Consider the following 8,876-nt stretch of genomic DNA (forward strand, 5'->3'; position numbering starts at 1 on the left):
CGCGACCCCAGCGCTTGTCTTGACGAGCTACTGGAGCCTGTGGCTGATGATCACTGCACAGCCGCCGCCGCAGTCGTGCAAGGTCAGGTGGAGGCCGTGCTGAAGATGTTCCGCGACATTGCCCCCGCACCCTTGTCCGGCGATGCCGCTGATCCTCCGGCTGGCGGTGTAGGTGAAGGCGTCGTTACCCAAGGAGGAGCACCTTCTGCAGGCGATGGCGGTGTACAGGGGTGACCTGCGGCTACTTTCCTGTTTCGTTCCTGTAACATGCATCAGGCCTCGTGGAGGCGTTAAACTTTCATTCGATATTGTGAGGACAATATATTTTGTAATATTTGCTTCGAGATTTTGTGTTTTGCGTCGGCAGAGCCCAGCCCCGCGCATACCTCAACCGTTGTTGGGCCGACCGGAGACTAGGATGGACCAAGGAGTGAGGGGCTACGTGACCAGTTAGGCTCCTGAGTCGCGATGTTCAGGAGTCCCCCTTGACGCGCAAACAATTTCCATACCTGTCCTTGCCGAGGCCTCGGGAGGGGCATGCGACGACCAGGTCCGGGAGACCTATTTGAGCGGCGTGCGCTTGGGCGTGACCCGAGTGCAGCCCCCAGGCCCGAGAGACCTGGTTGGGTGGCGTGCGCTTGGGCGAGACCCGAGCGTAGCCCCCGTATCCAGCCCCCTCGCTCGGCTCTCCCGAGGGGAGGCGTTTGCGGTGAGGCCGGACGCTGAGCTCTGGGGCTCCCTGAGGTTGGTACGACCGTGGAGTCGCCCTCAGTTGTTTATCACCAGCGCAGAGCATAGTGCTTCCGCTTGTGCATGGGCATAGCCACTCCTCAGCAGTGTCGACAGCCAGCGCGGAGCATGATGCTTCCACTTGTGCATGGGAGGGGGCCCCCTCCGGGAGGAGCCCCCGGGGCATGTACAACCCCGCCCTGGCACGTGGCTTGCATGGCAGGGCTGCGATGTGTATCTGGGCACTCGTGAGCCAGCGCGGGACTCACGAGGCCCTACCTCAAGGCGGGTTGCGCCTGGTCTTGAGTCTTTGATAGCTGTGCGTTCCTGCGAGATGGTTAGGTGCAAGCGCTCTACGTCCTCAGGTCCCGGCCCTCGAGCGAGCTCAGCCGCCGCTGGTATGCCAGGTCGCGATGCCGTGGTCAAGGCCAGGGGGTGAGGGCTGGAGAGCCAGTAAGAGCTCCTGAGTCGCGATGCTCAGGAGCCCCCTTTTAACGCGCAAGCGAATTTGCATGATGAAGGGATGTACCCGTGGCGGGTGGCAATCGAGCAGGTGATAATCATAGGCCGATGAAGCATGGAAGGAAAATCAGCTTGGGTAAATGCAGAATGATACATGCCACTGGGTCAGGCCCAAGTGGCTTGGGGATTATGCAGCCCAAGGGGTGCCCCCGGCGAGGTAAGCTAAAGACATAAGAAAAGGATACACGCCACAGGGACGGACCCAGGTGGCCTGGGAATAATGCAGCCCGAGGGGCGCTCCCAGCTAAACGAACATGGAAAATGTCACTTGGTTCTGTTGATGAAGGAGTGTTGGGGCAGCTGAAGGTATGCGTCGAAGGAATTGACTCCTCACGAGCCAGCGGGGCCCTGAGCCTTGGGAGGCTCTGGGGGCTCAGGTGGTTCCCTAAGGACCGTCTCCATCTCGGCCAGGATGGCGTGGTGCCTGGCCTCCTAAGCCGCCAGGACACGCCGCATGTTGCACTGATAGGCTGACGACATGCTCGGCAAGCCGAAGGGCATGCGAACGTAGCTGTGTGGTGGACCCTTGCAACGGCCCATGTGCGAAGGCCAGAAAAGCTCCTGAGATGCGGCCCTGTTGTGCCCTGGAACATCGATGCAGACGCGCAGCCCGGCATCCTCGCCTGGATGGGGAGCTGCGCCTCATGAGCGGCGGTCGCCGCACATGGCCCTTGCGTCTTGCAGTTCCTGAGTGGTCTTGGTGATGAACTTCTGAGCGCTGGGCGCTCCTTGCTCTGTGTTCTCCTAAGGGAAGCGTGCCGCAAAGCACGCCTCCAAGTGGTGCCCAAGCGCCTCCCTCATGATGTGGGCAAGGTCCGAGGCCTTCCAGAAGAAAGCCCCCGAGCCCTGCCCGAGGAGGGCGCTGGGCGCGCCTTCCTATGCGATGGAGGGAGGCGCCCCTAGAGCGGGCGCTGATCCTGACGAGGCTCCAGCTGCGACGCCACCCTCCTAAGATCCTGCACGGTGCATCTTCTTCTTCTTCTTGGGGAGGGCCTCAGGAGGGCCCTCGCCTTTGCTGTCGGGGTCGCCGATTGCTGCAGCTTGGAAGGCACGCTCGAGGGAGCAAACCGGATCTCTTTCTTCGCATGGGACCGTGATGATTCCGCCGCTTCCCAGCATCTTGAGGACGTTGTAGCCATGGTGTGTGACCGGCATGAACTTGGCCAGGGCTGGACACCCAAGGATGGCGTTGTATGGTAGGCGGATGTGCGCGACGTCGAAGTCGATGAGCTCGGTGCGGTAGTTCTTGCGTTCCCCGAAGGTGACAGGGAGGCGGACCTGCCCTATCGGTGTGGTGGAACCGTCGGTCACTCCTGAGAAAGGCTTGGTAGGCTGAAGCTAGTCATAGGGCACTTGAAGGTTGTGGAACGTGTCGACGGACAGGACGTTGAGCATTGCGCCGTCGTCGATGAGTGTCTTGGTGACTTGTACGTTGCTGATGACTGGTGAGCAAAGCATCGGGAGGGCGCCAGTGGTGGCTGCGCACTTGAGCTGGTCTGCCGAGTTGAAGGTGATGGCACACTGGGACCACCTGAGCGGGCGCGTGGCCTCGAGCTTGGGGAGGACTGCATTCACTTCACGAGCAAACTATTTGAAGATGCGCTGCGAGGCTGGGGCCTGGGCTCCGCCCAAGATGCAGGCGATAGCACGTGGCTCCTGGAAGCCCTCAGCCCCCTCGTCCTGATGGTGGTCGTCGTTCCTTCTTGACGGTGGCGGTAGCGGGGGAAGACCGGCGTTGCCCTGAGGACGGTCCTCGCGAGGCTGGTCTCTCCAGGCGCCCTCGCGAGGATGATCCTGCCAGCGGTCCTCACGAGGCCGGTCGCGCCACTGCTAGCGTGGGCCATGGTCGTCCCAGTGTCCGCCGCCACGTCCTCCTCCTCGGCCGTAGCCCCGGTCGCTGCGCTCGGGGCGTCGACCGAAGCGTCCTTCGGGAATGGCTCTAGGTTCTTGACAGTCGCTGGTGTTGTGGGTGTTCAGGTTGTGGAAGGCGCAGAACGGTCGGCTGTTCTTGGACGACTCGGGCTGGTCCTTGCCTTGCTTGGTGTCCGGCTCCGCTGCGAGCACGGCTGCTTCCTTGCGCTTCACATCCTTGGCCTTGGCCTTCTTCTCCTCTGCACCCGCAGCTGGCAGCTCGAGGAGGGAAAGGCGTCCCTCCTCAGCTCTTGCGCACTTGGTTGCCTGGTTGAACAACTCCTGAGATGTGCACAGCTCCTCGTGGATAGCGAGCTCTTCCTTCATCTTGATGTCGCGGAGACCATCGGAGAACACGGAGATGATGGCCTCATCCGTCACTTTGGGGATCTTGAGGCGGGTGTTTTTGAAGCACTGGATGTACTTCTGGAGGGTCTCTCCTGGTTGTTGCTTGATGCGGCGCAGGTCACCCACGGTCGGCGGGCGGTCGCGAGTGCCCTGGAAGTTGGCGACGAAGCGGTCGCGCATCTCGTCCCAGGAGGAGATCGAGCCTTGCGGCAGGTTCAGGAGCCAGGAGCGGGCACCATCCTTGAGAGCCATAGGAAACCAATTCGCCATGACTTTCTCATCGCCGTTGGGTGCTTTGATGCTCAGCTCGTAGAGCTGTAGGAACTCCGCGGGGTCGAGGGTGCCGTCGTAGCGAGGAGGCAGATCCGGCTTGAACTTGCCTGGCCAGGCGACGCTACGCAGCTCGGGGGTGAAGGTGCGGCAGCCGGCCGTGGTTGCCGGGGCCCGTCTCGGAGGTGGAGCTTGTTCTTGACGAGGCCCGCGTGCCGCCATCACGGGTGGCGGGCGGTCTTGGCGAGGTGGCGTGGGGAGCGCAGGTGCAGCTTCTCACGGCCGAGGAATTTCTTGGCAGCTTCTCTCTTCGCGCGCGGGCACCGGGCGTGGTGGATCGCGCCGTGGGGACGCACGCCTTGGCGCCAAGGCACCGTCTTGGGGCAGAGGTGGTGGAGGCGCTCCATGAGCCACGTCGCCCGTGGCTGGCGGAGGGCGAGGCAGAGAGAGGGACGGTGCCGGGGAGCCCCCTGCGACGTGGACGAGCTCGGCGACGCGGGCGAGCTAGTCCTCGTAGAGGTCGTCGACCGGGCGGTAGCGCAGGAGTTCGTTCGCCATGAGGAGTGCGGCCTGCGCGTCCATGGGAGCGCGACGTGCGTGGGATGAGGAACCGGCCGGGGTCAGCGACGAAGTGGCGGTGCGGCCATCCTGCCGCACCGATGGTTGCAGTGAGGACACCTGCTACTCGTTCCCCGCCGGGCCGGTGGCGGCGTTGGCGGCAGGAGACGGAGAATGACGAGGTGGCCCGCCGACGGGAGCCGTTTGAGCAACGCAGGCGGTGAGGGCAGCCCGCCGCTCATCTCGAGCGCGGCGTGTGTCCGCCATGGAGACGACGGAGCAACGGAGCGATGGAGCGCCGATCGACAGAAGGGAAGCTACGGCACACCCCTACCTGGCGCGCCTAATGTCGGATGTGGGGTTCCGGCAAAACCCTTAAGGTTCGAACTCTGGGGTGCGCAGAAGTTCTTTCCCTCCTACCGATCTACGCCCTAGCTCACTAAGATCTCACGGACAAACTCGACGAACTCACAACACAAGGGACACAAGATTTATACTGGTTCGGGCCACCATTGTCGTGTAATACCCTACTCCAGTGTGTGGTGGTGGATTGCCTCTTGGGCTGATGATGAACAGTACAAGGGGAAGAACAACCTCCTGAGGTTGAGGTGTTCTTGTGTTTGTCGAACTTGTGGGGGTGAGGACTCGATCAGTTCGTCTTTTCTACAGTGGTGGCTAGTTCTACTTATATAGGCCCTGGTCCTCTCCCCAAATATTGAGCGGGAAGGGAGCCAACAACGGCGGGAAATTTTGAAAGGGGACAGCTAGTACAAGCTATCCTGACAAAAGTGCTCTTCGCCTGCAAAAGGCTCTGGTGGTGATGCAGTCTTGGGTTCCATGGTGACCTCCGTCTTGCCGTCCTGTTAGTCTTCGGTCTTGTTGCACTGATATGGAAACCTTTGCCTGATGCCTCGGTACTCCGCACCTGCGCTTGCCCCCTCAGCACCAAAGAGGAAACAAGGACGCTGCGCGCGCTGGCGCCCGCGTGGTGTCGATCGTCATGGCTCACGTCACGAGAGCCTCACGAGGTTTGCCCCGCCTTGATATCTCCGCTCCTCGTGAGCCTGTCCGAAGAGGCCGCTCCTAAGGAGGTCTTGCGTTGTCCGCCTCGTGAGGGTCTTGAATGCCTTGTCGATGAAGATGGGCCGTACAGGCCCGCTAGCATAGCCACGCCGTGGGCCGCAGGCAGGCAAGTCTGGCGACCCCCATTCCTAGAACACCGACACTCAGGCAGAGGAGATGGTTGGAGCTCATAAAGGATTATGACATGAAACTGCATTATCATCCAAGAAAGGCCAATGTCGTGGTAGATGCTTCGAGCCGCAAGAGTTATGTCAATACTCTAATAACCGGGGGATTACCTCAGGAGTTAGCCGATGATCTAAGAGAACTTCGCTTGGAGATAGTTCTGAGAGGTTTTGTTGCAGCATTGGAAGTTCAGTCCACTTTGTTGGGAAGGATCCGAGAAGCCCAGAAGATTGATAAGGAAATTGCAGAGATAAAAGAAAAGATGAGTAAAGGAAAGGCCAAAGGTTTTCGTAAGGATGAACACGGAACTTTATGGTTTGAGGATCGCACCTATGTGCCCAATGACCCAGAGATCAGGAAGTTAATTCTTCAGGAGGTTCATGATTCGCCTTACTCGATTCACCCAGGAAACACCAAGATGTATCTGGACATGAAGGAACGTTTCTGGTGGATAGGTATGAAGAAAGATATCGCTGAGTATGTAGTAGTATGCGACGTATGTCAGAGAGTTAAGCAGAGCATCAGAAACCAGCAGGATTACTTTAGCCTTTGCCGATACCCGAATGGAAGTGGGATAAGCTTGGCATGGATTTCATCACCGGATTACCCAACCCAGCCGGCCCAAGCCCCCGCCGCCTCCGTCTCCGAGCTCGGGACGAAGTCCAGAGCCAGCACGCTGCCGCGCCCGTGTCCGCACCGAACTCTGCCCCGCCGCCGCCTCTCCCTTGCCCCCTCCTCCAAGCCGCCGCACCTCTCCCTCCCCTCCTTAAATACCGGACCCCCCGGCCCCTCTCTCCCTCAAACAGTAGCAGCAGCAAGCCGCAGCCGCCGCCGGAGTTCGCCGCCGCCAACGCCGCTGCCCCGCCGCCCGGCTTAGCCACCGCCGCCACCGCTCCACCGCCACCGCAGCCGCCGCCCGAGGCCGAAGCCACCGTCACTGGAGATCCGCCGCCGTCATCGAGCCGCCGGTAAGAAAACCGCCGCCGAACTACCCTGTTTTTCTTTCGGTTTCCATCGGTTTTTCTTTTAAAACCCGATCTGTTTTATTTAGCGAACATTCATTCGTTTAGGTTAAGTAGTGAACATATTCATTAGATTAGTTTCGGTAGCGAACGTTCATTTGGTAGATTTTTCTTTTTATTTTAGTTCTCTGCCAGGGACCTATCTGTTAGGTTTATTTTATAGATTAGTCCCTGTTCATCAAACGGTCACAACTTTTTGCTTGTTTATCCAAATCCAATGAAACCAATGCCAAATTCTTTGTTATAATCCCCTCTATCCAAATAACCAAGTCAAACATATTTTTCAAAGTTTAAAATTTGTTTTTAAACATATTTGAATTTGAACTTCTTTTGATCGTAACTTGAGTTTCGTAATTCCGATTTAGATGATTCTTTTTGCAAATCGAAGTTCTTGACCAAACCTTTCTGTTAAGATTTTTTTCTTTGGTTTTCTTTGCATTTCATGCTTGAGTGCTTATGTATACTATTGTTTGTCTATGATATATTTTCCGGAGTGCGAAGCTTGCTACTACGAATCTCTAGGGTTTACCGATCGTCAGCAAGGCAAGTTACACTTTGATCATACCCTTTATTACCCTGTTTTTATGCATTAGTTACAAACTCAAATATTGCTTGAGTATGATTGGGAACATGTGGTTATTGCTATGTAGTTGATGAGGTACGAACCTAATACCTTTGATCACCCCGGGAATATACGTTATGCTCATATTGCTTAGCCATGCTCATAGACGGGGATTGGTATGTGAGAATCATGCAAGTTGTGAGAGATAATAACTAAGGGAAACTTAAGGTGGCTACTTTAATACACATCTGGGTGGATTGGTTGCGGGCACATGGGGAATCCAGTGTTGTCCTAGGAGATCCCGGGGTACCCATGTGATCATCCTATGGAATGCCGCCCAGGCTCAAAGGGATCATAAGATTATTCATGCTAGAAACTTCCGTGTGCAGCCACAAGCCATTATGGGCTCTGGCATAGTTAAGTAAGTTGTGGGAAACCTTTCCATGATGGGCTAGCAGATGTAGGGGAATTGTAGGTGTACTCGCCTATCTATCGGTTAAGCGGACCTCTTCATAAAAGCTATGTCTCGATCTTCCGATCATGGATGCGGTCGAGTCTTGTGGGGAAAAGTGTGCAAACCTCTGCAGACTGTATAAACTAATCATGGTTAGCCGTGTCCCCGGTTATGGACAATTTGAGTATCTGGTATTTGAATTATTGGTTGATCTCATCACTTTACTTAATGAATTTGTTGGGTTATTATTATTACATGGTAATTTTGGGAATGAGTTGGGGGAACCTTCTCAATAATGGCATAAACTTGGTAGTAAATAAAATATATTCCTTTGTTGTAGGGAAAATTTAGCTTTATGCAAATGTTAAACTTAGAGCCTCCACCAGCCAAATATGCATGTAGTGATAGCTATTATTCATCATTGCTCTATAGTGTGATCTTGCCAGCATATTCCATGTGCTGACCTACACGGCTGCAACGTCTCATGTTGCAGAATTTTCAGACGAGGTGTAAGGTGCGATATGTCGTTGTCTTGCACTCAGTTTTGCAGTGGAGTTGGATGGACTCATTTATCTTTGAAGCTTCCCCGGTTATTTTATTTTAGATGGCCCTCAGCCATATTTATTTAATAAGTACTCTTTATGAGACCCTCGATGTAATAAGTATGAGATTGAACTCTGTTATAAATCCTCGAGTACTATGTGTGTCAGCATACCGATCCAGGGATGACACTTAAGCACAGAGACTTCGATCCATTGGGATCGGGTCGCTAGATTTTTAAAGCGTGATAAAATGCTGATTCTTTTCAAAGAAGATTAATAGACAAATTACCTAGGTTTTCCTAATTTTTCAGAATTGTTGGAGTAGCGGAAATATGGTTGGAGTACAGATTACTACAGACTGTTCTGTTTCTGACAAATTCTGTTTTCAATGCATAGTTTGCTTGTTTTCTAGTTTCTATGGCTTATATTGCTCAATATAAATTGTGGAAATGATATACTATAGTAGGCATTACGTTGAAACAATTATGAATCTTGTCTTTGACAGTAACAAAGTGAAATGGTTTGCTCTTTATCATACTAAGCCATCTCACAAAGTTCCGTTAAGTTTTGTATGATTGAAGTTTTTAAGTTTTGAGTGAGATGTCGATATTAGGAGAATCAGGAGTGACAAGACCCTAAGCTTGGGGATGCTGAAGGCACCCCAAGGTAATATTCAAGGAAGATCCAAGCAACTAAGCTTGGGGATGCCC

Source organism: Aegilops tauschii, chromosome 6 (assembly GCF_002575655.3).
Source record: "Aegilops tauschii subsp. strangulata cultivar AL8/78 chromosome 6, Aet v6.0, whole genome shotgun sequence".
Classification (NCBI taxonomy): domain Eukaryota; kingdom Viridiplantae; phylum Streptophyta; class Magnoliopsida; order Poales; family Poaceae; genus Aegilops; species Aegilops tauschii.